This window comes from Myotis daubentonii, chromosome 11, assembly GCF_963259705.1.
Source record: "Myotis daubentonii chromosome 11, mMyoDau2.1, whole genome shotgun sequence".
In the NCBI taxonomy this organism is placed as follows: domain Eukaryota; kingdom Metazoa; phylum Chordata; class Mammalia; order Chiroptera; family Vespertilionidae; genus Myotis; species Myotis daubentonii.
The window spans coordinates 57,290,201-57,305,116 of NC_081850.1; the positions used below are offsets into that span (position 1 = coordinate 57,290,201).

General features: G+C 38.1%; 1 pseudogene; it reads right to left on the reverse strand.

The window, feature by feature from the left end:
* Positions 1–14,916, reverse strand: part of LOC132211707 (serine/threonine-protein phosphatase with EF-hands 1-like) — an 88,525-nt pseudogene that overhangs the window by 10,500 nt on the left and 63,109 nt on the right.

Genomic DNA, 14,916 nt, shown 5'->3' on the forward strand with positions numbered 1-14,916 from the left:
CCGCATTATTTTTATTTTTAGTCTTGGTTTTTCTGGCTTGCTCTCACTTGCTGTCATGTGCCCCTGCAAAGTCCTCTGTGTTTCTCTGGTAGTTCTCAAAGGTGGCAGTGGTGTGGGAGCTCACATGTATTATGAACAGATACAACTGGTTTCCACGTGGCATGTGTAGCTTAATTCCCCTTCTGGCCTCATGTCCTCATAGGCAGGGATCATTTCCTCCCACTGGCCATGGTTCCCTGTGCTCTGTAATGTGGCTGCTGCTTTTCACTGGCTATTCGTATAGGTGCCCTCCAACTCTAGAGGTGTCACACTTGTGGTGCTTTATGTCCAAGTGTGTGTGTGTGTGTGTGTATGTGTGTATGAAGGTTGTGCCTTTCCTTTTCTTAAAAAGATCACATTCTTTTAGACAATCTCAGCACAGTACCAAGGGGCCCCTGGATTCTTTATGAACAGAGACATCTTTTGGTACACCCTACCAATTCTCATCCTTCCAGATTGAGTTTAGATATCCTATTCTCCAGGAAGTCTTCTCCAAATCCCAGGTTGTGTGTGAGAATCCTCCACCCCTTTGATCCCAAAGCACCCTGCTTATTGCCAAAGTGTAGTGAGCACCCCTTATTCACCTTTGTATCCCTAGCACTAGGACAGTGCCTGTCCCATAGTGCGTGCTAAATCCATGTTCATGAAATGAACCTAATCTCCTCTTTGGATTTTTTTTAGAGATTGCTCCTGTTCCTGTCCCTTCCACCCCTTTACCTTGCTCTAATCATCTCTGTCTGCTGCCTGCCTTCTTAGATATATCACCTTGAATGCCTCTTTTTACCTAGGTCTCTGGATTACTGGTCTGGTTTTGAATGGAGCCCCAATTTTTTTTTTTTTTTTACATTTACCTTTTGATAAGGAGATCTTAAGCACATTGCCTTACTTACATAGTACTGGAAAACTTGAAGGGTCAGACCATAACCCAGCCTGATGTAAGCTCCTCAATCGCTGCTGCCTTCATAATAATTAGAAGCAGAAAATACACTAATAACCTTCTCATCATGTCAAATTCCATACCCTTCAGACTTATGTTCATGAAACCTAATGAGCATCTTCCACTGGCATTTATTGAGAAATATAGTAAGTATTGGGAGATAATATCTGGTCCAAAATAGCAGCCCCCCTTCTGAACATGTGTTTGGATACAGCCTCTTTTGCCTCTGGGATCACGCCACACAATATTGAAAACCTGTTCCCACCACTCGTGCTTTGTTAACGGTTCAGAAAGGGATCCATCTGTTCTGACTCCCTGAGGTATATCTACTTTATTTCTCTTCAGGTCAGTATCCTGGTCTCCATCTATTGGAATTAGTGACATCAGCACATATTTCATTTTGTTTCTTTGTAGATGGTGAAGTAAATTCAAATCTTTGGAGTTTGATACCCAATCATGTGTGACCAAGACTTTATTGTCAATGATTGTATGAATTGGGAACCAGGCATAGACTTCTTCCAAGATTTATAACACCCCCACCCCCCATGTAGCTTATATTTATGTATGACTTCTTTTGTGAAGCTGAATCTCATATTTGTCAAAAAGTCTTGATGGTTCCCTCTGTTCAAGTCCAGGTCACCAGGATAGACAAGAAAAGTCACAAACAGGATCATCAGGATTTCATGAAGTTTTTCCTCCATCTAAAAAATCACCATTAAAAGCATACGGATTCCTCCCTGAGGGGAAGCTATTCTTGTAGAAGATGAAACAGAGATACTCTAGTTTCCCATGTAGATCATCACAGATTGCTAACTGTTTAGAGGGGCAAGTTTTTTTTTAATTAATTTTTTTCAATTATAGTTTATATTCAGTGTTGTACTCTAGTAGTTTCAGATGTATAGCAAAGAGGTTAGAAAATAATATGCTTGACAGAGAGGTCGCCCCTGCTGCTTCCGGTACCCACCAGGCCCCATTCATATTTATCACAATCTTATTGACTATAATCCCTATGCTGTAATCTCCATCTCTGTGGCTGTTCTGTAACTACCAATTTGTAATGCGTAATCCCTTCACCTTTTTCACCCAGCCCCCTAATCCACCTCCCTCTGACAACTTTTAGTATTTGTCTGTTTCTAGTTTGTTTTTTTATTTTGTTCATTAGATTCCACATGTAAGTGAAATCACATGGTATTTGTCTTTCTCTGTCTTATTTCACTTAGCACAATACCCTCTAGGTTCATCAATGCTGTCCCAAAAGGTAAGATTGCATTCCTTTATACAGCTGAGGAGTAGTTCACTGTGTATAGGTACCACAGCAATTTTTATCTACTCATTTATTGATGGGCACTTGGGTTGCTTCCATATTTTTGCTATTGTAAATAATGCTGCAATGAACAGAGGGGTACAAATATCTTTTTGAATTAGTGTTTCAGGTTTCTTTGCTTTTCTTTTCAGAAGTGGAATTGCTGGGTCATAAAGCAATTCCATTATTTATTTTTTGAGGAACTGCCACACTCTTTTCCATAGTGGTTGTACCAATCTGCATTCTGGAGGAATATGTTTTATGTGAGTAAAATTCAGCATTTGTTTTAGGACTTTCTTGGTTTCCAATAGCATTTCTAAGACATAATAAGCATGAAGAATCTTTGTTCTTTGAAGGACTCAATAAGTAAATCAGTATCAGTAGATGTGAGTAGAAATTACAGCCAAGGGCCACTATAGGAGTCTGGGACACCTATCAGCCCCATGTGTAGTCCTGTCTGTCCTTGTTTTCCTGGTGTAACTAACTAATTCTGAATCTTTCTCACTTTCATTGTGTAGTTTTCCAACATGAAGGAAAAGAAGTTGGAGAGCTGCAGTTGGCCCTGTTCACTGGCATATTTGATGGACTGGAAGATGGTGAGTGCATAGTGTTGTCTTATCTTCAACCGAGTGCTGTAACCTTGGTGCCAGTTCTGGATGATCAATGCAGATCTTAGTGCATTCTCAGATTTCTTGCTTTTTGTTGAAGATGAAGCCCACGTCTTCTAGATTTTGTACATTCAAAAAAGCTTCAATTTCTTATTCCAAGATGGTTTGAAGAGTGCCTCCCTTATGCCTGGCTGGCGTGGCTCAGTGGTTGAGCATCAACCTACAAATCAGGAGGTCACAGTTTGATTCTGGTCAGGGCATATGCCATGGTTGCAGGCTCGATCCCCAGGAGGGGGTGTGCAGGAGGCAACTGATTAATGATTCTCTCTCATCATTGATATTTCTATCTTTTTCTCCCTCTCCATTTTTCTCTGAAGTCAATAATAATAAAAAAAAGAATGCCTCCCCTTATGCTGTCCCAACTTTTTGGGTGCTAAGAACATTTAACATGTTGTCTAGCCTCTTAAACATTTTTAAAAAGTGTATTGACACTGTATTGTTAACTATAGGCACGATATTGTAAAGCAGATCTCTAGAACTTATCTTGCATAACTGAAACTTTATACCCATTTAATATCTCAATTTTCCCCTCCTCTCAGCCCCTGACAACCACAATTCTACTTCTATGAGATTGATTATTTTAGATACCTCATATCAGGGCAGTATATCTTTATAAGGACATGTTTATATTTGATGAGAATCAATTTGTTGCAATTATTTGAACTTACATGACAAATTAATTTGTGTGTAACTAAAATCCAACAATTCTGAGCCCATCATTGTCTGTTTCCATTATTTAAGTCCCATATGGTCAAAGTCATATTTATTTTAACATAGTTTTGAGCAATGTTCATTAAAGAACTAACTCTTGGTTGAGTACATGCTGAGTATTAGATTATTTATATCAATATTTTCATGAGGTAATATTGTTTATAGATAGAGAAATGAGGTTCAGAGAGATTAAATAATGTGTTGAAGGTCACACAGCTACCAAGTGTATCAGCTGGAACACATACCCAGGCTAGCTCACTCCAAGGCAAGAACCAAAGCTCTTACCACCCAAATCTCTGTTGCTGGAAGTTTGAGTTATTGGCATAGAAGGCTCTTAATTACATGTGCAGAAAATAAACTGGCGGACATTAGGCAGGTGTGGCCATAAACACTGCTTTGTTTCAGTGGATTTAATTGTCTCCTGCTATGGCTTGATTGGCGATGAACACACTGATAGAAAGTAATCAAGGAGCTGAATGCTTCATAGGGTCTCCACCAGGCCAGCAGAGAAGTGAATGTGTCCTTTGTTTTTAATAGGCCAAATATTTCTCTCTTGTTCCCTAGGAGGCAATTGGAAGAGACATGCTGATAGCTCCCCTTGGGGCATTAACCAGAATCAAATTAGTGAAGTGAAGCTTAACTTGGTCATTGTATTCCCAGTTCACAAAAAAACAGGAAATGAATGGTAGTGGGAACAGACATATTTTCGAATTCATCAAACCTTACAAATTGTATTATTGCAATATATTCATTATAGTAATTACTTCGTGGGCTTAGTAATATAAAAGTATCACTTCAGATAAATTCCCATTTTTCTGCTGTGGTTCTTTTAAGGCAAGTCTTTTCTACTATAATGAATATATTGATAACCAACATGGACCCCTCCCCTTGCCTAGATTACTGATTCCTCAGTGACAGAGTCCCATGATCTACGTTTAGTTTGTGCCTTATAGGTGATAAGCGCAGCTTCCCTGTCTGTGGGGCATGGATGACCTCTATGAAAGTGAAGTGTGCCCACCCTCATGAACTCTGGCCATATGTTTTGAGTGTCTTATAATCATGACGTAATTTTCAATATATCATTTGAGGAGTCAAAGAAAGAAATAATAACAATCCCATTTGCTCTTTTAACATTTTTTTCCCCCTGAGATAAAGTAAGAGAGGTTGAAAATATCTTAAATCAGAAAAGAAACTTATGGGCAATAGGAATCCCCGGTGTGGGGATACTTCCATTCTGGGGGTTTAGAGTTGTTTCATGGAGGATCAAAGTGCAACTTTAAGTAACTTCTAAGGTTCCATGTAAACAGAGGCCTGAAAAGAGAAACAAGACAGGCTTTTAGTGTTTCAGTGCACTGTGTTTTTCTCATAATCCACTAAATTACAAATTTAATGAAGTTTTTCAGATACCTAGGAAATCAAATGAGAGTTGTGTATTTTCAGTTGAATTATGCAGCTTGACTATTGACATGTACAATACTTAATTTATTGCTACTTACACAGTTATGGACAATCATTGTAAATGAGCAATGAATTTGGCTGCATTTTCAAAGCAATAGCCTCACCTGGGAATATGAACAATAAATGGATGTGGCAGCTCTCCAAAGGGAAGAAAATTTTTTCACGGATATCCCATTTGATATCATAACTATATATAACTATTTAGTTGAGCAACAATATGTTTTTATCTCCAGAGCTGTCATTATCTTCCTGGCCTGTGCTAGAATCTGTGGTTTCTGCAATAAATAAAATAGTCCTTTGATTTTAAAAAAGCCCATAGTCCTTTATTGTGTGTACCCTGAGAAAGAAGATACCTACTATGAAGTGTTTCTGGTGGCTAATTGGGTTCAAATTTAAAAAGCAGAACCCAGCAGTCATTTCTATATAGGGGCATCTCATGTAAACTGTACTGCACAGAAGAATCTGTACTGAACTGCCTGCCTGTACTGTGTTCCTGCCTTCTGCGCCAGCCCTTATAAAGGAGTTCCTGGAATCCTATTTTAACTAAGAGAACTGAGGCTTTCCCCATCTAATTGGAACTACACAACTTCAACCAATCAGAGTAACTCCATTCTGACCAATCAGGACAGTGCCTTTTAAAGCAATCACACTGTATATTTGGAGTCCTCATTTGCATGAGGACAGACCAATCAGGAGTCAGGGGTAGGGACATTTTTTCTATATAAACCAGCTCCCCGCTGGCTTGGGGAGCACACTTTCCCTTTCCACTGAAGATTTAAGACTATGTTTTCCTGACTGAGCTGAAACACCAAAGATGTCTTGCCAGTGCATAATGGAACAGACCAGCCCAGACCAGCACAGTGCCAAGCAGACCAGCATGGAGCAGGGCCTGGCCTCAAGTCCACCTAGCCCAGGGCCACCTCCATAGCTAAGCTGTTTTCACAGTCTTTGCACTGAATAAAGTTTCCTTCTTCACCACACCATAAGTTGAGGATTCTTGTTGGTGCTGAATTGGTGCCAGCAACCATTGGTTGAGGATTAGAAGGTTGAATTATTTATCTTTAGTAAGTTGAATTGTGTCTTACACCTATTATCATATCCAATGAATTAAGGTTCTGTATGATAAATTATTTTGTAAAAATATTATTTTTGTAAAAATAAGTTACTACAAATTGATCTTTTTGTATTCTTTTTCTTAATGTGGGGGCCTATCTCAACATATCTGCCTCTTAAAACAGGTGTTTCAGATAATAAGATGGGGGGACTTCAGGCTTTGTGAGCCTCCTGTCTTCTGGCTACTTATTTCCCACTTCCCCTCCCTCTCAATCCTCCACTTCAGGGCTGCTTCCCTTACTGGTTCTCACAGCACTTGTTCTCACCTTCCTTAATAATTTGATCAGTATGTCTCTTTCACCCAGAATTTATTTACTCTGATAATACAATCTTTCATTGATTTTTAGGGTTTAGTCCAACTTCTTCCTTCTTAAAGCTTGCCATGCCCTTATCCAGAACTTCCTTTTAGTCATTGAATTCTGGGAATAATGCCAGACCAATTAGCACTTTGTCAGTTTCTAGTGTTATAATAATATTAATGATAACAAAAACAAGAACAACTTCGATTAAGTGCTTAGTGGGTTCCAATGTTACAACCACCTAACACACAGGCACTATTATTATCTTCATTTTATAGATGAGAACATTAAAGCCCAGTGGACTTTAGTAACTGAATCATGGCCACAGAGCTGGATAGTGGTGGGGCTAGGAGTCAAACCCAGACTATTGGACTCTCAAGCCTGAGCTCCTGTTCACTGGTGTTTCTTGGTGTGTCCTTCTGGCCTAGTGCATTAATTAGAGTCACCTATGTGGGTGCTGTTAAAAAATGCAGATTGCCGAAACCACCCCAGATCTACTGTCGTGGAATCCTTGAGTCTAGATGTGGAGCCTGGGAATCTGCATCCTCAACATGCTTTCCAAGTGATTCTTATAAACTGTATTTTGAGAACTATTGCACACACTTTGCTGACTTTTCATTTTTATATTCACCTCTCTAATCAGACTGCAAACATTTTGAGGTCAGGGATTGTTATCAACTACATTCGGAATCCTAAAATTCCCAAAGTCTGCTATAGACATTTAGACATTTACTACCTGTCTACTCAATACTTGCATTTTTGATGTAGGCAGCAAAATTAAATCTATTCATTAACAATGGGAAAGATTCAATACGATGGAGCTTCCAATCAAAGCATCTGGTAATAATGGAAGGCCCCACAGAGTTAGAACCCAGAGTTAGGACACAGTCTCATGAATACTCTAGGTTCTGACTGATACTCACTGCATCTTAATTTCCTGCTTCAGTTTGCCTGCCTTTAAAATTGAGGAGATTTTAATAATAAAGGAATAGAGATATTGGTCAGAGTTAATTATAACTAGAATATAGAATTTTAAAAGTGATAAGACTAACATACCACCTAGAAATTTAAGATAAATGAAATTAGCTCATTATTGGAGTGAGATCATACAGGGTCCAGAAAAGCACTCTTACAATCCATTGTAACAAAACTTCCATATTAATTCAATTTAATAGATATTAAGGGGCCACACCAAACTGTCCTATATATTCTGAGGGTCTTGGCAATTGTTGGACAAGCCATGACAAGTCTGTCATTGTTGTGTAGTGACAAGGTCTTCTTGCCCACGCCATCCTGTCCATTGTTTAGATATCTTCCAATTCAGTCTCATAGTTTTAGAGATGAACTATGTAATCTCCCAAGGTCAAGCCAGATTTTTAATCCAGATCTTATTCCAGATTCAGTGTTCTCCCACTACTTCATACTGCTTCCTTTGTAACATGTCACTGAACATATGGGCAAGAGAATAGCCTAGGTAACATGCAAATAAGCCAATAACAGAAAAGAGACTTATTATATGCCTCATTTGTTTTTGCTAACCAATCTCTTATATGGTATCAGCTCCCAAAGGACCATGATTATTGAATTAGTTATTTAAATTTTATCCATTTACACTCAAAATTATGAAATACGACCCTTTATTTTTAATCTGAATGCTAAGTATATCACTAGGCACTTGTTACCATTAAACTTGAACAATAGGCTAATGTACAATTAATAATTTAAACCTTGTGGAATCCTGTGGGTTACTCTCCTACCTAAATGTGTTGCTAATTCTAATCAAAATTTTGTATAAGGAATAGTATTGGAAATAACAACAAATGGAAAATGTGAACATCATCCATGTACTCTGTTGAGGATGGAAAATGCCTAAAATTTACTTAGAGATTCAATGAACTGAGGATAGACTACGCTACCTTTGCCTTTCTGGATGTCATTTGTTAAGGTTTTGCTGTGACATATCTGTCTGTTACCTGCCTGTAAATGTTTATAGATATGTCCATAGAAATTTGTTTATTATATTTAGATATTCAGTTAGATATTACTGACAGGGGAGTTTAGACGTTATAAAAATACATAATTAAGTAGTTTCTTAAGCATCTATGTACTCCAAAAAGCTTCTCTTCTCTTAGAGAAATCTTAGGATGAGTTAGCCAGTGTACACGCATTGCTGAAGGCCATCCAAATGGAAGATGAATTCGGCAGCCTCATTCCTTTAATGGCCTCCTGCCTGAAATAAAACTGGTGAGCAAACAGTACTTATCGTAGTGATGTTACCCTTTCATATCACAGAGTGATCGTGTAGTGTCATAAACAGAGTCCAAAAGTGCTGACTTTTAAAGGCAGTTGATTTTTTTACTTGCTACTGTTTTATAGCTTTGCATTAAATGCTAATGCCACGACATTTGTAGAACTATTAAATCATTTTAACGAAAGAGTAAAATGAATTAGTTATATAACTAATTCATTAGAGTGTATTTCCCTTGCAGAATTCTTTAGTAGATGATTGTAATGGGAAGGAGGTTTTTGTGTTTTTTTTAGCTCCATAATTTTGTTCTCACATGCGACCAAATCCCATTATTTTTGTGTAGTTTGTCCCTAAGTCTAATGGAGCCAAATCTATTGACAATTTGTTGTCCCAAATCTGGGCTCATTTGCCTCATGGCCCCCACTTAATTTGATCTATAATCTAGGCAAGCCAAGCCTGCTTTTATTGAGAAATATGGCGTTCTGCTTCCCTTTTAAAGGTTTAGGGGTCAATATATAGTCGTGCATTTTCATTTACTGAAAAATGAGCTCAATTGCCATAACACTCAATCAAGGAAAATATTTGGGCTTTAACAATTATCTTGTGATCACATAAAAAGACAGCTGGGATTGATTCTTATCCTGGGGCCCCATTCAGCATATGCTGTCAGACCAGGGCCTCTGTAAGAGGAAATGGCTGAAAATTCTTGGAGACATTAAGCACTGTGAACAGCAGAATCAGATCTGCACTCCCAAATAGATCGCCACTGTACAAACTGCAGCTTTCTACTGGAGGAGAAATGATTCTTGTCTCTCTCTATCTGCGTTCTCTCTGTCTTTCCAGACAAAAGTCCCGTCCCCATTTATAAATAATTCTTGAACAAAAATTTTCTTTCAGAAAATTGCATTTTCCGATACCCTCAAATGCTTGGGAATCGCAGAGAATTAGCTTCATTGTCAACATATTTTTTACCCCTCATAAACACATATGTTTTCTTGTGAAATGTGGGCGCCTGAATTTACTTCGCTTATCCTGCCTATAATTTTTTTTACTTTTCATCACTTGATTTTCTTTTGAACGAGCTAATATTATTCTACTATAAGTTAAAAGGTTTTCCTGCTGAAATGTTCAGTCATTCAGACATATATATATATTTTTTCACCCCAGGCTTTTTTTGAGCATAGTTGCAGAGAGATGCAGAAATTAGAATGTATTTCCTCAGGATGAACTAATTCTTTATTAAACCCAATATCTGGAACAATAATGCTTTTCTGCATTTTATCTAGTTTTGATTAATCATTTTGGAACAGAATTTCCTTCTAAAATAATTTCCATACATATCACTCCTAAGATACAACAGTGAAATTGATGTCCTTTTAATTCCCTGGTGTTCAATAGTTTACCATTCACACAGTGTTACTGATTAGATGAAACACATTTGTGCAGGTTCTTATTGGCAGCCTAATTTACTATATTCCATCATTTACAATGAAAGGGCTAGAGTTTCTGTTTGTATTTGTCTATAAAATTTAATAAATATTTTTCAGATAGTTCATCAGAATGCAAATTTTGTCTGTTAAAATGTCACATTTCTTGTGGTTACTATTTTACTCATTATTTTTTATAAACTGTAGTAAAAGTAAATTGAAAATCACTGACATTTAATTCTGTGTAAGATTAGCTATACATTAAACTTTAGGGATCTGATACTACTAAGAACAACCAACAATTGTACAGTAATTGAAAGTTTGTAAAACATTTTCACCAGTATTTGGCCTTCACAACATTCCTGTAAGGTACATTTGTAATCCAAGTTTTACTATTGAGAATACTGAGGTTTCTACTAATAAACTAGATGTTTGGTTCCTGCCCCCCCCCAACTTTATTGAGATGTAACTGACAAATAAGATGGAATATATTTAAAGTGCATAGTGTGATGCTTTGTGAAATGATTACCACAGTCAGGTTAATTAATATGGATGTTAGCTTCTGACCAGTGTCCTAGATGTCATTTACTATATGTTGCTGAATGAGCTGAAAAATTACATCTAAATTGTTTGTTAGCGGGAAATAAGGATGAATATAAATACCTCATTTGCATGGGATATTGTGGCCACAACAGTACTGGTGCGTTTCCGGAAAGTTGTCATTCAGGTCTGCTGCGTAATATTATTGCTGGATAGATTTGGTTGTCATGAACTTACTAGTAGATGTATTCTATTTTTATGTATTTAGGTAAATAGATTAAAATATTTTAATTTTTTTTTAGTATATATTTTTTATTGATTTCAGAGAGGAAGGGAGAGAGAGAGAAAGAGATAGAAACATCAATGATGAGAGAGGATCATTGATCGGCTGCCTCCTGCATGCCCCACAGTGGAAGCAAGCCTGTAGAATGTGCCCTGGCCAGGATCGAACCTCCTGGATCATAGATTGACACTTCAACCACTGAGCCATGCCAGTTGGGTTAAATTGATTTTTTTTTAAAATATATTTTATTGATTTTCTACAGAGAGGAAGGGAGAGAGAGAGAGAGAGTCAGAAACATCGATGAGAGAGAAACATCGATCAGCTGCCTCCTGCACATCTCCCACTGGGGATGTGCCCGCAACCCAGGTACATGCCCTTGACCGGAATCGAACCTGGGACCCTTCAGTCCGCAGGCCGATGCTCTATCCACTGAGCCAAACCGGTTTTGGCAGTTGGGTTAAATTGATTTTTTAATTTAAGAATAGTTGGTCTACAATCTTATATTGGTTATATTAGTTTCAGGTGTATGCTGTAAGTATTGGACTATTTTATACCTTACAATGTGATAACCCCACTAATTAGATGCATTTTAGATGGTGCCTGTGCCATTGCCAGTTTAGCATCAGCCCATGAAAAGGCCAGGCTTCTATCAGTAAGGTGTAAGGTAAGCAAGTGTTTTTGATGAAAGAGCATTAAAAGATTACAGATTCAAAGACTAGCAAGGACCTCACAGACCACTATCATTTTCTCGTTCTTTCAAAAAGCCTTAACTAGAGAGAGTAGCTGACTTTCATGGGTGTATTTGAGTACAGAAAAACTTTCTTGCTTTTTACTACTTCTCCCTTAAGCATGATCTATTCCTCTTTCCACCTATTTCAAATATAGGAATCGTTCTCTTGGGTAATAGGCATTTGGCTGAAATATCTGCATAATTACTTTCGTAGTCATGACACATTTTTTCATGTGTAAACAAATTTAGTGTTTTCTAGGCTGTCTCTTCCTCTTTTCCTTCTAGACATTTTTCCTGGGTAATTTTGTGCATTCCCAAGTATTCAGATATCACTAATATACTGGATTCTTGATTCTGTAGCACATCATTCTGATGTTCCAGGCTTTTTGTTTTTCAAATTTAAATCCAATTCATAATCTTGTCCCCAGAATTTTATTTCATTGTCTTCATTAATGAATGGCACTCTTATCTCATCAGATGCATAAGTTAGGAACCTCAGTGTTTCTCTTCTTATATGTGAAATAGGTTGTTATTGTGTTGATTCTACCCCTCAAAGACTACTGATGCTGCCTTTTTCTCTGCATCTCCGTGACCACAGCCCAGCTTTAGCCCCTCATCATCTCTTTCTGTGCTATGGTTCTCTCCTTTCAATTCATCCTCTGTGCTCTTATCACTGATTTTACAAAGCTATGCCTTTCTGCTAGATTCAAATTTCTTTTTGTTTCTTTTTAAAAAGAAATATATTTTATTGATTTTTTACAGAGAAGAAGGGAGAGGGAAGGGAGAGGGATAGAGAGTTAGAAACATCGATGAGAGAGAAACATCGATCAGCTGCCTCCTGCACACTCCCCACTGGGGATGTGCCCGCAACCAAGGTACATGCTCCTGGCCGGAATCGAACCTGGGACCCTTCAGTCCACAGGCCGACGCTCTATCCACTGAGCCAAACCAGTTAGGGCTAGATTAAAATTTCTGAATGGTTTCCCTTAAGGTCAAGTTCAGTTCCGTAAGAGTTATAGTCAAAGACCTTCACAATCTGATTACAGTTTAACAACAACAATATATATATATATATATGTATGTACATGTATGTTTATATATGCAAACATGAGTATACACACACGTGTATATGTATATATGTGCACTCTATTTTATTTTTGCTATTTCCTACCATGCTGCCTATGTGCTAATCCCACTAGACCAGTGGTTGGCAAACTCATTAATCAACAGAGCCAAATATCAATAGTACAACGATTGAAATTTCTTTTGAGAGCCAAATTTTTTAAACTTAAACTATATAGGTAGGTACATTGTTATTAACTTAATTAGGGTACTCCTAAGCTGGCCTTTGCTAAAAACGTCCTCAATCTGTTGGGTTGACCTCAGCGAATGTACCCCCACTTCTTCTAATGCTACTTCTTCAAAATAGACTCGCCCAGGCCGAAAACCGACTTCTGCGCATGGACCACGAAGTTTCAATCGAACTGTATGTGCGTGCGTGCCTGCATGTGGTATTTTGTGGAAGAGCCACACTCAAGGGGCCAAAGAGCCGCATGTGGCTCGCGAGCCGCGGTTTGCCGACCACTGCACTAGACCAGCAGTCGCCAACCGGTGGTCTGCGGACCGCTGGTGGTCCGTGAGGTCCAAAAGGTTGGTGACCACTGCTAGACAAGCCATAATTCCTCAAGTGTAACCTATATTTTAAGCCTCCTTGCCTTTCCTTCTTCCTATATGATAATATTCAATTTATGCTCTATAATCAAGATCAATATTATTTCCTTATGAAACTCCTGTTGACTATTTCTTCTCAATTCCTTGTCCAACCTAGTGCTCCCAGGTGGAATTAATGCCTGAGGCTCCCCCCACCCCCACACAAACACCTTGTTATAGAATGGATCTGAGCATTGCATGTAGAATGGATTCAGTGGTTGCAATTTTTCCCATTCTTGAAGGAGGGAAATAATCAAGATTTACTCATGAGGCTTGGTCAGTGGTTTTATTAACCTTAGCTGAGATGGTCTGATTTCTCCTTACCTGAGCCTATCACATCCCTTTTATTCTCAGACTTTTATGGTTAATCTCACCTGGGCAAACTATTGCCAAAGCTGGGGAGGGAAATTGTTCAGTAACCCAAGCTCTTCAGATGGAATGATTCAGTTTCTATGAATTTATTTCTCAGAATATTACTGATTTTTCTAAATCTGTGCCTGACCTAACTTTAGATAGCTGATCTTGTGCTGTTAGCCACCTGCCTGATTATTTTCTTCTGTCAATTACCTGCCATCTGAATCCCTGGGCACTGGACTGCTGCCATCTGTACCTGCCATCTCTCTTGGCTATTCGCCAAGCTGTCCAGTATTCTGTGCTTCTCTGGTCATTGGAAGTATTTTACCTTGATCCTCCTTGTTCTGACCAGTGACCTCTAGCTCAGAATCTTGGAGCCAGACTGATAATTTGTTACCTTTGAAGAGAGATATTCTAAGGTACTTATAATTAGAATATAGTGTGGTTTTTTTGGTGCTAAAAATAGAGAATATGGCTGAGAAAATGAGACTCTGTACAGGTAATTTTGACAGAGAGAAAAAATAGGGGATATGCATTTAGGGGGCTCTCTATGGGCAGGTCTGAGTGACACATGACAGTAGTATGGTATCTAGGGAAAAGGTGAAGAGACATCAAAGACAGCTTCAGCAATTTCAGTATTTGGCATAGGCCCAGGCAATTCGGCTGCATATGCCCTCACTATGCAACATAAAACAACACTCTCATGGTGGATATAAATTCACTAGCTAATTTATATAAGCTTTTAGAGTTGGGAGTAGGTCTGATCATTTAAATACATAATAAAAGCTCCATGTATCGCTTTATGCATACTATTACAGTTTCCAGGATCTAGCACCTGAAAACTATTATTGGAGAAAATAAAAATTTAATTGTAATATTTCATTTCATAGAAAAATTCAAATTTAATTGCATACATTTATAGTATACAATTTATTATTGAAGTATTATTTAAGGTGGGACAGTGTCCTTCCTGTACATTGGTAGGATTAAGCATTCAAAGATTTGCAGTGAAATAACATGACTTGGGTAGACATGGTTTGGGTATACTCGTTATCCAGAAATGCTGGCTGTCAAGGAGGGAGTGGGGTCTTTTCAC